The sequence below is a fragment of the Mustela nivalis genome (genome assembly GCF_964662115.1).
Source record: "Mustela nivalis genome assembly, chromosome: 9".
Taxonomy (NCBI): Eukaryota; Metazoa; Chordata; class Mammalia; order Carnivora; family Mustelidae; genus Mustela; species Mustela nivalis.
The window spans coordinates 24401894-24416484 of NC_139028.1; positions in this window are offsets into that span (position 1 = coordinate 24401894).

The window sequence follows — 14591 nt, forward strand, 5'->3', positions numbered from 1 at the left end:
TGAGGTCTGTTCAATTTCACAGCCCTTGGTTCTGCACTAGGATACACTGCTGTGACCTAGAGGGGAACTGACAGAACATTGATCAAAGTGCCTGCTGGTTGGCACTCAGTAAGAGGTTGTCCTTATTTTCATTCTAAATCTGCTTTCCAAAGCCCTTTTACCTGCTCTTTTACTTCCCTCAGGTGATGAGGCTCTTAAAACTGCTCACCTCCCACTACTAGCAGTGTCTTTCTGGAGGTTAAAGCCCCCAAAAGATAAGCGGAATTATTCAGTGTCACATTGTGAGTTCGTAGGCAGCACAGTAACTCTGGTGAGAAGGTTCAGAAAGAGACAAACCGTCACTAAAGCAGGTGTTCAAATTCCCTCTCAAGCAACTATGCTAATTATAACACACAGGGCAGCTCCAAAAGTAAACTTTTTGGCGGAGCTGGAGTTATAGAAAAAGTAGTCCCTTGATGAGCGTGTAATTACTTATTGGGTAGTTATGGGCAATGCTTGCGAAATCCTATTGTTCCCTATACCATCCTATAGGAAATTAAGGAATTTTTTTTTTTTTATCAGACTTCCTGATTAAGAGCTGGCATGGGACGTTCCCAGTCCCTTAGGGGTGCCACGCTTCCAGCTACTTAAGGAGTAATTAGAAATTCAGTGCCTATTGACAGAGGAAGGCTTATGTGAGGCTCCATCTTAGAACGTAGTTAGGACCAAGAATGAGGACTCAAAGTGGAAGAGAAGGGTTTCCTCTTCCTCATCCTGCCTTCCTCCTTTGTAATTCAGACCTGCAGCCACTAGGTGGCGTCAAACAAGGAAGATTCTGGGTTGGCACAGCGGGGCCCAAGAGCTGGGCGCCCAGCAGGCTGAGGAAGGCTTTGTGCTTCATGCAACGTTCAGTAGATGTCTTACCCTTCAGAATAAATAAAAGTTTAAAAATACATTCCCCTGGTCTTGAATGAAGAACTCCCGGGGTGCTGTTCTAGATAAGGTAGTTGAGAAAGCCCTCTGTGAGGGGGTGACATTTAGGCAGACACCCGGATGGAAAGAGAGAGCCATCCGTGTGGGCAGCTGAGAGGGAAGCACGCCGGGCAGCTCTGCGGTGTGTCTGAGAAAGGAGGAGGCTGCTGTGGACCGAGCCTGGTAAGATCTGGAAAGCTAGAGAACTGGAAAGAAGTTTGTAAGTTACAGACGGAGGTGAAGGAAGGAGAGAAGGCCAGATGTGGGACAAGATGGACGTTTGGTTGCCTGGGATATGGAGGAGTGAGTACCAGGGCGCCAGAGTGGAAGGAGGAAGGACTTGAGGTCAAATGTTGGATTGTACTGCAGTGTCGGCTCCGTCCCCAAAGTGTAGACAATCTGCACGCCTGTCTGTTGGGCAGTCAGACACTTGGGTCTTGACATGGGGCAGCTAACTTACCTCTCCAGGTCTTGGCTCCTCCCTTGTCCAAGTAAAAGCCAAATTTCCCATCTCTTCCTTTTTCGTCCAACAGTCCTACAGACCGTTAGACGCCAAACATACTTGTGAATACTGGTAAGCGTGCAAAACCCGGGTATTAAAGTGACAATCATTTTGAGAGGCTGGAGTAAAAGTGCATGTAATTTGGAGGGAATAGTCTCTATTATAGATGGAAACCACAATCTCCCCAGCGGGTTTTCTTGTTTCTTGTTTGTTGTGTTGTGTTTCCTGGCTGAGGCTGAGTAGTTTCCCAGATCAGACTGTAGGGGGAGCGGTGATGCTTTCCCCGTGCTCCCGCAACCAAAGCAAGAGCATCCACACTTCGTGTCTAGACAGGGGACGTGCGCGGAATCCTAAAATCTGCCGACAGGAGGGCTCTGGAAAGGTCATCTGCTCCTTCCCTTGTCTTTAGAAAATCTCACCCTTCAACCAGCCTCGTGGTGACCCATCCTGCCTGCGACGTTCCTTCTGACTGAGTTTAAACCTCCACTGTTCCATTGTTGGCCATTTACTTCAGGCTCAACAAGGAGACACACAAACCAACATCCCCCCTGAACAAAACCCAGCCCCCGCATGTGCCTGCATCGCTTTCCCATGGGGCAGCAGAGCGCTCTTGGTGCTGCGGGGTATCATGGCGATTCTCTATGTTCTCCACATTAGCAAACTGTCATCCGTGGCTTCTCACAACACATCGTGTTGCTCTTAGGTTATTTCCCACTATTTGGGGTCCTGATGTAGAGAGAGAAGCATCAGGCAAATCTATTTGCAAAATGGCAAGATGCAAAAATCAGTAGGGCAAGATTTAGACAGAGGAACATCTGCCACTGGCCCCGGGAAGACACTTACTCCAATTACGTGTGTCTCGCCCAGAAGGAGGTATAGGAAAAGATTTCTTTTTCAATTTTATGAAACTAGTATACTCCTGAATTGTTTTCTATGAAGCTCTAGCGTCTACATAGTTAGTCTGCTTTTCCATTAGAAATCACAGTATTTCCCCCTCCTTTGGAAAAACCTAGGTCCAAGAGTTAATAAAGCCAGGGGTACAGTCATTTTTAAATGTTTCAAGGACAGTGTTTTCATGATCGGCCATTAATCATACGACTCAAAGCAGGTTGCAGAGTATATGCACAAATTAGCCAGCAAGTCAAAAGGGAATAAAAGCCATGAGTTACTTAAATCAGACGTTAGACACCTTTTCAATTAAACTCCCGCCAGTTTTCTAAACAAGGAGAGGAACACAGCTGTTATTTTGTGTCACAGTCTTTTCCTCCACGCTTTTATAAAGGAGCCTAGTTGTTTTTGGATGAATGGGCTGCTTTGAAATTAGCGGTAGATTAACAAATGGGAGAATGCACATGGACTGCCTTCCGGAGGGAATGTGAAAATTCTCAGATATGAATGTTCACGTAATGTTATTACGATCATTTAGGTAAATCTGTTCATTCAACTAGTAGTTGTGAGATTCTAGTGTATATTGGGCATCAGTCTAGGAGGTGCGATAGAGCAGTGAGCAATTAAACAGAAATATCAATAAAGTATAGCAAATATTGTCATAGGAAATATACAGAAATGTAATGGGGTCGCAAGGCAGTGGGACCTGAATTAGTCTGGTAGGGGGGAAAGGTCCCCCAAAAGGATGCAACATTCATCAGAGATCTGAAGGTGACAGGTGGGCGAGCCAGTAGAAGAAGGTTCCGGATGGAAAGAACTGGATAGAGGTAGTTGAGAGCTGAAAGAGCATGGGTCATTAAAGAGCAGGAAGGGGAGCACCTGGGTGGCTCAGTGGCTTAAGCCTCTGCCTTCAGCTCAGTTCCTGATCTCAGGGTCCTGGGATCAAGCTGTGCATCAGGTGCTCTGCTCAGCAGGGAGCCTGCTCCTCCCTCTCTCTGCCTGACTCCTCTGCTTACTTGTGATCTCCTTCTCTGTGCCCCCCCCCCAAAAAAGTTCAAAGACCAGGAAGGAGGTCTAGCCACAGTGGGAATATGGAATTTTCTGAGACAGAGGATGACGAGTGTACAAGGTAAGGTGGTTCAGTTTTATCCTAAGAGCAATGGGAACACACTGAAGAGTGTGTTGGATGGAGTGACGGATTCAGATCAGTGTGTGAGAAATATGCTGGCTGCTGTGTGAATGGATGAGGGGGATATAGATTTGGAAATCAGCAGCATACAGATGTTAATAAGAGCACCAAGAGAGGTGGCTCAGGGAATACATGTTGAATGAAGAGAAAACTAGAGACAATAAGCTCAATAATAATGGAGAGTCAAGCAGAAGAAGGGGACACAGCAAAGAAACGTGGAAGGAGCCCATGCTGTGAGGCTGGTTTGTGGGAACCAAGGTAAGAGACTGCTTTGACATGGAACTTTCTGTGGTAACAAATGTGACCAAGTAGCCGAGCAAACTCAGGGCTAAGGCACCTTTGGTGCATGGAACACAGGGAGGTCGCAGGTAAGCTTGGTACAAGCCCACTCAGTAGGGTGGAAGGAGCAGAGCCGGCCACAGTGACTGGTTGGTGAGGACATGGAGACAGATGGCTTTTCAAGAGGTCCCCCAGCAACTGTGAGGGAAAGATGGAGCCAGGGGTGGATGGTTGGGCACTGGGTCAAGGTAGGGGGTGTTTTATACACACAAGAAACTGGGAGGATATTTAAGGACCGAAGGAAGTGACGGGTTGTGTGGAGAAAGTTGAATCAAGTCCGGGCGGAGGTCGGTCGTTGGAGGCTGGCGAGGCTGAGATTCAGAGCACAAGGACCAAGGACGGAAGGAGGAATGTGCATCGGCTGACACAGGAAGGAAGGAGCCTAGAATAAGTGTGGGTGCTGGGATGTCTGTGGGTTCAGTGGCAAGTATCTGAGAGTGTTCTCGTCTGGCCACTCTCATTTTCTCTGTGAGGGAGTAAAGGGAATAAGGGGTACATTTTTCAACATCCCCCTTATGAAGAGAAAGTTTCCAAAAAGCATTCATGAACTTGAGGCAGAGAGAAAATTCTTAAAATGTTGTATTTTTTAAAACAAATTTAGATAAATGTAATTCATGGTCAAGACAGATTATGAAGGTAAGAGACTCGTGAAAATTGATGGTAGATGCGGGTCTCACTGAAGATGCTAGTTCGATCCAAAATTATATATCTTATTCTAACGAACATTTTATGATCAAATCTAATCTACATCAGTTCACCTTACACATCCTCATTTAATGTTTTTTTCCCTCCTCTGAGCAGGTGAATGAATACATAATCACTAATTGCAGTAGAATACTATTAAACTTTATAGAATAGGATGATAATTAGCAAGGTAACTTGAACATGATTAGGTACTTGTATTAAATGCTGGCAATAAGCAAGTGCTTTCTTTGATATCTACCTTAAGTGCTTACTAAATATCACAGCATGGCCAATAAGAATATACACACATAGAGGGGTGCCTGGGTGGCTCAGTGGGTTGAAGTCTCTGCCTTCGGCTCAGGTCATGGGCTCAGGGTCCTGGGATCGAGCCCCGCATCAGGCTCTCTGCTCAGTGGGGAGCCTGCTTCCCCCTCTCTGTCTGACTGCCTCTGTCCCTACTTGTGATCTCTCTCTATCAAACAAATAAATAAAATCTTAAAATAAAAAAGAATAAACACAAGTAGAGTCAATGGAGTTTGAAGAAATTCAGTGGAAGAAATGAATCATACTTTTACTCATCTAGAGCCTCCCCTGGCGTAGGGTAGGAGGGCACAGAGATGTAGCACACATGTGTTGTTTCCTGGTCTTAACATCAGGTGGAATCCAGTGTTCAGAACCAGAAAGAGTTAATCCTCTTCTCCGAAGCTGAGATCTTTTTTTGTGGTATCACTTGCAAGAGGAAGAAGAGGAGGAAGCGCTTGTCCTCTAGAAAGACCAACTTTGGGTTCAGCAGAACCCAAATTCCCTCTGTTAGAACTCAGTCTACGGTTTCCTCTATTTCCAGCTCCATAGACAGGAACATTCCCCAAGTAATCGTTATGATACCCCTTCAGATCTTAGCTCTTTGGGAATCTTCTCTGCAAAAAATCCCTCATAGTCATTGTCCTCTATAGCACGCTCGGAGGATTAAGTTGGAGCCCACAGTTAACCAAGGGCACAGAAGCTCTTCACCTCATTCTAAATATAAACTCTAATGACTTCACGTTCGTGGCACAGTCTTAGAAGCCACACTCACATGGGTCCTACTCCAGCGAAAGTGCCAGCAACTACTGACGTCAGCCCCATGTCCCTTTGCCACAGTGGAGCTAGTTATTTACAACAGCAAACAGGGAAGAAGAATTACTCATCTCCTGAAGGTCACTGCCCTGGGTCCTCAAGAAGCTCATGGCCAGTGTTGGCTATACTTGGGACATGTGATATTCTGACCATCCATCTCATCCTTCCTGGCTCTGTTTCAGGCCACAACCCAAAAGCCATCCAGCTAATGGTGCTGAAGAGGCCAGGAGGGACAACCCTGGAAACCACACTCCTGGGCTCCTTGCGTCCATTCCACTTTCTCCTCTCATTAAAATCCAGTGAACCAGGGCACCTGGGTGGCTCAGTGGGTTAAGCCTCTGCCTTCAGTCCCAGGGTCCTGGGATCAAGCCCTGCATCAGGCTCTCTACTCCGCAGGGAGCCTGCTTCCTCCTCTCTCTCTCTCTGCCTGCCTCTCTGCCTACCTGTGATTTCTCTCTCTCTGTCAAATAAATAAAATCTTCAAAAGAAAAAAAAAAATCCAGAGAACCATATTCACCTTTTCAAAGGCTTTGCAATCAGCCCACCTACTCCTGTTACCTCATTCTCTTGTCCTTCTGCATTTGATTACTCAGAAATGTCAGGCTTGCCTTTGCTGGGTGCCTTTTCAGGATGTTTTGTACGAGTTGTGATAACATATTCCAAGGAAGGTACCAACCGAAACAGCTCTTTTTCTTTAACTTGTGCTCTCAGATGCTCATTGCTGGCTCTGTGTAGTGTAGATTCAGAATGATGCTGTTCACAGCCGGACTGTTTACTTGGTATAAGGCTAAGTATATGAGTTTTGGCATTGGACAGACCTGGCTTTGGATCTTGCCCCATGCCACTTGCTAAGTCTGGAGACAGGGGAAAGTTATTTACTTTTGTTTGGCCTCATTTTCATCATTAGTAAAATGAGAATTACTATGCCAAGGACTCTGTAGTATGAGCCCTGTACCTGGCAAACAGCGGATTCTTGATCCAGATGTTATTAAGACTCTGAGATTTTATCTTTATGTTTCACAATTTTATAAGGAAAGGAAAGGGACTATGATTTTTTTTTTTGTCCCCATGCTGTATAAGATACTGGCTTTGTAGATATGAAGGGCCCAAGGTCAAGGCATTTTCAGTTCTCTGTTTTTTTGTTTTTAACGTCTTATTTATTTGAGAGAGAGGAGAGAGAGAAAGAGCATGAACAGCGGGGGAGGGAGGGGCAGAGGGAGAAGCAGACTCCCCACTGAGTGGGAGTCTGATGTGGGCCTCAATCCCAGGACCCTGGAATCATGACCTGAGCTGAAGGCAGATGCTTAACCAACTGAGCCACCCAGGCACCCCTCATTTCTCTGTTAAAAGTAAGGAAGCTCTGTCCTCAACTACTCCAATGGAGATGAGCCTTAAATCAAACTGTATTTAGTTGAGTAATGCCCTCTTTATTACACTGTAATTGACATGCACTATTATATTAGTTTCAGGTGTACAACTCTGATTTGATATGTTTATACGTTACATAATGACCAACATGATAGGTCTAGTTACCATCTGTCACCATACAAAGTCATTACATATTAGTGACTGTATTCCTTGTGCTGTACATTACATCCCTGTGACTTACTCATTTTATAATTGGAATTTTTTTTTAACCTCTTAATCCCCTTCACCCATTTGAGCCATCCCCCTTCCCTACTCCCCTATGACAACCACCGATTTGTTCTATATCTATGAGGGCATTTCTGTTGTTTTGTCTTTTAGATTCCACATATAAAGTGAAATCATACAGTATTTATCTTTCTCTGGTCTGATTTATTTCAGTTAGTATATACCCCACATATCTACCCATGTTGTCACAAAAGGCAAGATTTCTTTTTTGAATGGCTGAGTAATATTCCAGCATGTGTGTGTGTACATTCTCTTTACTCATTCGTCTATCAATGGACAGTTAGGTTGCTTCCATATCTTGGCTATTATAAATAATACTGTGATGAACATAGGGATTCATATATCTTTTTGAATTAGGTTTTGATTTTCTTTGGATAAATACCCAGAAGTGGAATTGCTGGATCGTACAATAGCTCTACTTTTAATTTTTTGAGGGATCTTCATGCTGTTTTCCACTGTGGCCGCACCAATTTATATTCCCACCAACCGTGCTTTTTCTCACACCCTCACTAACACTTGTTATTTCTTGTCTTTTTTGATACTAGCCATTCTGACAGATGTAGGTAGTATCTCGTTGTGGTTTTGATTTGCATTTCCCTGATGATGAGTGATGTTGAACATCTTTTCATGTGCCGGTTGGCCATCTGTGTATCTTTGGAAAAATATCTGTTCAGATCCCCTACCCATTTTTTTTAAACTAGGTTGTTTTGGGTTTTGGTTGTTAAGTTGTACAAATTCTTTATATTTTCAGTATCAACCCCTTATTGGATGTATCAACCCCTTATTGGATATATTGTTTGCAAATATCTTCTCCCATTCAGTAGGTTGCTTTTCTGTTTTTATTGATGGTTTCCTTGGTTGCACAAAATCTTTTTAGTTTGATGCAGTCTTGTTTGTTTTTGTTTCTGTTGCCTTGCCAAAGGATGGATGGAGATTATACACACACACACACACACACACACACACACACACACTTTTTTTTCTTCTTCTTTTTTTTTTTTTTGCTAAGACTGATGTCACTGAATAATACATTTCGACAATCTTATTCTGGCTCTTGAATGACCCAAGGTCAAATGCCAACCATCTTCAGCTAAATAGTTTGCATGAATTTCCTACGTAGATCTAAGAACAGAGTTAAAAAAGACTCATGTTCTAGTGTATTTTCTATAGGTGTGTGATAAATGAAAAGGAAACATTGAGCTTTTATTTCTCTTATTTAACCAGTATCTACTGGGTTTCCACTAGATGACAGCCTGTGCACTGGGTGCTAAGGCCATAATGAGAATGGAGACAGGCGTAGACCCCATCCATCTGCCCCTCCTGGATCTTAGAGCCTAGTAGACTCTCCCATCACAGGGAAACAAACATGAAATAAGTCGATGGGTGCTCTGAAACACCAGCACACTGCAAGCTGGAGTCACAGATGGCGTAGACGATAAAGCTCTCTTAAGGGATGATATTTAACTCTGAACTTAATGGACACCAAGCCAACCACCAGGAGAATGCAAGAGGGAGGAACTGTCGCAAAAAGAGGAAACTGCAGGAGGGAGGGGCTAGGTTCCAAAGTCCTGGGTGTGGCTGTAGGAGCCAAAAGAAAGAGGGCTGCTGTGTCAGGAGCTTGGGGTGTGAGTGGGAAGGGCACTTCCTAATAAAAATGATCCTGTTCTCCTGTTGTCTCCCCGAGTATTTCAGGAACCCATATAGAAATGCTCTCAGAAAGCAGCTAACCTTCATACTTCACCTTCTAAAAGTTGAAACGTTATTAAAGCAAATTGGGAGTTTCAATAGAGCATAACAGTTCATGGAGGACATTTCAGGCTTGGTCACCTGAACTGATAACTGGAATTGCATTATTATTTTTAAATGGCCCATCTCCACCTTTTAGTGTAGAAAACAATTACACCTGAGATCTCTATGTCAGGAATCATCTGGGTATTCAGCAGCCACGGGCACCTTTAATATGAGGCAGGCTTTCTCTTTCATGACCAATTGTGATACAGTCACAGTCTCCAAAATTTTCTTTTGCTCAGTCTTCTTTAATGTTTTTGAAAATAATCATTATAATTTTTTTTTTTTTTTTTTACAATTAATAAAAGACTGCCTAAATGAAAACGTTTTTGGAGCACTTTGACAGCACCATTCAAGTCATTGTTAGGCTCAAATCAAGCCTCTTATTTGGTTAGGTCAGGGTGACCTGCTATGGCTTTTTTGCAGAATGAAATCACATACCCTGTCCCTCCCGTCCCTTGTACCTCCGGAGAGACGCGTAGTCACCACCCACAGAAACTGAGCGACAATGCCCCCAGAGTTCTATGGCTCCCCTGGCCATCCTTCTCCCACTCAGGACACCACTGCCCTGGGGAAGGGCAGCCAGGAGAAATGAACCTCAGCGTCCAGCCTTTATACAATAAGGACCAACTCTCACACCCAGAGTAGTGGGTCAGCGCCTCCTACAGACTGCTCTTTCCACCCCCAGCTCTCTGAGCCCCTTTTACCCCTTCTCTTTAGCAGAATAAACATCAACCCTCCACACTGACTTAGTAGCAAATAATAGATCCCTTGAGGGGAAAGAACTCAATCACCTTTCTTCGTGGGTCTTCATTTTTTTAAGATTTTGTTTATTTATTTGACAGAGAGAGAAAGGGAGCACAAGCAGGGAGAGCAACAGGCAGAGGGAGAAGCAGGCTCCTGGCTCCTGGCCCCCCGAATTGGGGCTCAGACCCAGGACCCTGGGATCCTGACCTGAGACGAAGGCTGACGCTTAACCGACTGAGCCAGCCAGGCGCCCCCTTCACTGGATACATTTTGAAGCTGGGATTCAAACACATTCTCCAGAGCCTGCATTGTCTGACCTCTAAATCGACTGTGTTCAAATGGGAATGACATAGGAATTGTTCTTTGCAAATGTTGGGGGGACCACCAAACTGGGAGGTTCTCTTGTTTTCGAAACTTCTACAATGAAGACCTGGCTGATTTCTTAAACATGAATTGCATTTGGATGGAGAGGGGAGAGGAATAGAAGAAAGAAAGAGAAGAAGACGTGTCTGTAGAGCAGATCCACTTATTATTTTACACACCTGTTTGCACACTCATTTACACACACACATAAATATATAAAGTCCTCAGGACTTGGTAAGTATCTCTTTTGGACATTCATTTGCACAAGGTCACCCCATTCATTAGGGATCAATGCAAAATTCAAACCCAAGGTGGTCTGGCCTCTAAGCCCAGGCTGTTGCCTGGGCCTCTGCCGCCTGGGCCTCCAGGTTAAGCATTTGTCCTCCAGTCCCTGCCCTGTGCTGCCCGGCAGGGCTTCCATAATAATTCTACAGTTTCCACTAAGAGACTAAAATATCTTATCAAAGGAGGTCAGGGAAGTAGCTTCCCTAGAGTACAGTCAGAGAAAAGGCTAGACAGTTGCATTTGGGGGCTGGTTTTCCAATACAGGAAGGCCCACAGGTGTGAATTGAAGATGGATGAGCTGCCCTCTTAGGGCCCTTCCAGTCCCAGAGCTCCAGGATTTATTTGCCAATGAAAATGGCAGGCTTTCTCTTCCCTAAAATGATGTATGATGGTCTGAGTTCATTCTCCACGCCCACCCCCACCTCCTTTTATCTGATTAAAAAGCAAAGATTAAATCAACAGTAGGTGTGGAAAGGCAGAATTTCTCGGGGAGTGATGAGGTTTTCCAGGCAACAGGGCAGGTAAAGGGAGAGGAGGTGGAGACAGTGGTGGGTAGAGACAAGCCGAGCGAGACATAGGAGTGGATGGGACAAGGGACAGATGCTGTGGAGCTAGGAGGGCTGTCACCTGGCGTTAATCAACAAGCACAGAGTGTAAACGAGCTCTCTACTCCTGACGAATATACTCTAATTAGGAGTGCCTGAGGGGCTCAGTCATTAAGCATTTGCCTTCGCCTCAGGTCATGATCCCAGAATCCTGGGATCAAGCCCCGCATCAGGATCCCTGCTCAGTGGGAAGCCTGCTTCTCCTTCTCCCACTCCCCTTGCTTTGTTCCCTCTCTCATGGTCTCTCTCTGTCAAATAAATTAAAAAAAAAAAAAAAGGAATGTACTCTAATTAAACAAGCCAAGTTAATGGGTATGAAATCACTGGAGAACCATCCATTTTTAAGCAGGAGATAAGAGGTCAGACATGAATCAGAAATCATTCATTCAACTCAGGATTCATGGGGCCCCCACTCCGTGTCAGACACCGTTCCCCATGAGGGATATAGAAATGACCCAGTCAGTTCTCAGTCGTGCCTCCACTGGGGGAGGCAGAAAATAAACAAGGAAGTACAACGTGTAGTATTCTACTCAGCGTTGAGTTCTAAATAGAAAAATAAAGCAGGGGATAGCTGCCCCTGTCAAGGGTTAGGAGTCAGAAGTTACCATGTCTGAAGGAGGGCCAGGGGTGATGCCCAGGGCATGCCCGAGTCCAGAGAGCTGAGGGAGCAAAGGAGAGAGTGATGATGAAATCGGGAGGTGGAAAATTCCAGGCAAGGGAAGGCTGGCCCTGGTGCCTTAAAAATAGTGAGGAACCAATGCAGCTGAATAGAAGGTGCGGCCCAGCCCACGGGTTTGCAAGGCCCGCATCACTTAGAGCTCAGAAGGGATTTGAAAGGATGTTGGCTTTTACCAGCATGAGAAAACAAGCCATGGAAGTGCCTGACCTGGGGAGTGACTTCAACTGATCTGTACCATAAGGGGACTGCTCTGGTGCTGTGTGGGGAACAGGCTGTCCCCTGGGAAGGATAAAATGGGGAGACCAGTGATGAGGCTCTTGCTAGTCTCCAGGTCAGAGGGGATGTTGGTTTGGACCAGCAGCAATAGTAGCAGTGGGGCAAAGCGGTCAGGTTCCGGGTTGATGTAAATTCTAGAACCTTACATGGGCAAAGGAAGACACGTCCAGGGGAAGGAAGGATAGCTTTTGCTCATTACCTTCCCCTCAATACTTCTGCCACATCTTGTCTTCTCAGCAAAAGAACAGTTAATGTTCTTAGTTGGCGTCCACGGAAACTCATGCCACAGGGTTGTAGCTCCCTGTTTTTAAGAGACAACCCATATCCGCACCAAGCACTGGGCCAAGCACTTCCTATGGAGATGGGGAGACACAGAACGCAGTTCCTGGTCTCAAGGAGCTCTCAGTCTACTGAGAGAGACAGGTGCATGGGCCACAATTTCAGTGTGATGGAATAAGGGAAGAGCCCAGGGTTCTATCAGGAGCACAAAATGGCGTCTTTGGCGTGGGCTGCGGAAAGAAAGGTGGTGACGGAGCTGTGAAAGATGTGGGAACTGTCCAGGAGACATCCATGGAGAGAATCTTGTAGGGAGAAAGGCATCAGGTACAGAAGCGGGAGGGTGTTAACGAGCACAGGGTGTGCATGGACCAACATGAGTGTGGACCAGTTAACCAGGTAAAGCCTCACTCACCTTGATGTAAACATCACATCAGTGAGTCATTTGTCTGTCCCGTACTTAGGGTCACAAGGAGAGAAAAAAGATGCATTCTTACTCTTAGAAAAATCAACCCATGGTTTACATTTTTATTCTTGATTTGAATCACCAATGCCTTTAAATATCAAACTCTTTGTGTATGAGGCCTGGAAACCAAAAATTTAGTTTGAAGTCCTACCTTTGCTACTTGCCTGACCTTGAGTAAGTGACTATTTCTGGGAGGATCCCTTGGTCTCTGCAGAGCAGGAGCATAATACCATATGCCCCGTAGCGCTGCTTTGAAAACCAAATGAAATATGTCTGCAAAAACATTTCCCCAAATGTCAAGAGCTGTTCAAATACTAGTTATTGTCACAGAACTGGGTCGCTGAACAAAACCACTACCAGCTGACGACCTCTTGTGTTTCCACTGCTTTCATGCCCTCCTTGCCCCTGCTAGGAATTCGGACACTGCTGAGCTCACTCTTGCCATTTCCACCCAGTCTGTAGGAAACTCCAGTCCTCCGTCCTCTCCAACCAGGCCAACTCCAGTGTAGATGAACGTTTCCTCGGTTAGAGTCCTCTCTCCCATTCTGCTAGTGTTCATGACAAACCTCCAATCTCTTCTCGAGTCCCAGCGCCATGACAGTACGTAGCCTTGCCTCCTGTTTCACCAATAAAACATGAGGCTTGACCTTGGGCATGAGCTTTGGCTTCCATCCTGTCCTCCAGCCTTCACCAAAGGTACTTCAACAACCAAACAATGCTTACCTCCTTTGGACACACCTTTCCCTCATCTTCAGGGTCTTAGGAAAGAAAGCATCTCTTCTCTTGTTCAAGAGAACCACCACCCCTCTGGCACACTTGCATGTATGTGCACGCACACACACACACACACACACACACAGCCTACTCCCAACTGCAATGTCAGCTTTTCATTCATCATCTCCTTTCCTCAGTAGGACCTTGGTCCATCCATAATCCCCCTTCTTCTATAAATTGATTTTCTTGCCCTCAGCCCTACATCAAGTTGCACTTTTAGAGGAGAAAATCTCTCTTGATGGCCCCTTGGCTTCCCAGCCAAGCATCTTGAAAAGAGCCTCTCCAAATGGGGTCTTCATTTCCTAACTCTCCACCCAGTGCACCTGGCTTCTGACCGTACCACTCAACTCACACTGCTTTCAGGAACATTACCTCCAAATTGTCACTGGCTACCCCTAGTCTAACTGGGCTTTTCTGCTGTGTTTGACTTCAGTTCTTCCTGAAATTCTCTGAGTGGACATCTTTCATAATTCTCCTCCTGCATGTCTGATCATTCCTTCCTGTCCTATTTCCTGAGGTCTTGCTCCTCTGCCAACTTCTTAAAATGTTTGTGATCCCCCAAGGATTTCCTGCTGGCCCACTGTTTCATTTTCCTACTCTACCCCACACAGTCATGACTTTAAAGCTCCTCTCCCCAGAAGGGAGGCTGATGCTTCCAAATTCAAATCTTCTAGACTGACAAATATCACCACTGGACTTGGGATCCCTTCCCAACTGTAGGCTGCTGGACATCTGACCCAGAGGTCCAAACATATATATCAGCATGGCTCAAACCACATGCATCATTACCTCCATTTCCCCCAAACCAGATGGATTTCCTATTTCCTCTCTTGGTAAGCCCACATTATAATCCACCTCATTACTGAAGTCAGAAAACTGACACTCATCTCAGACTATTGTAATTCATTCCACCACAAGTGGACAATCATTAAATTTCACCAATGTGGTCTCCCAGCTGTCTAGTGGATTATCCTCTATGCTTTGTCCCCTGATGTAGCTCAGGTCTCATC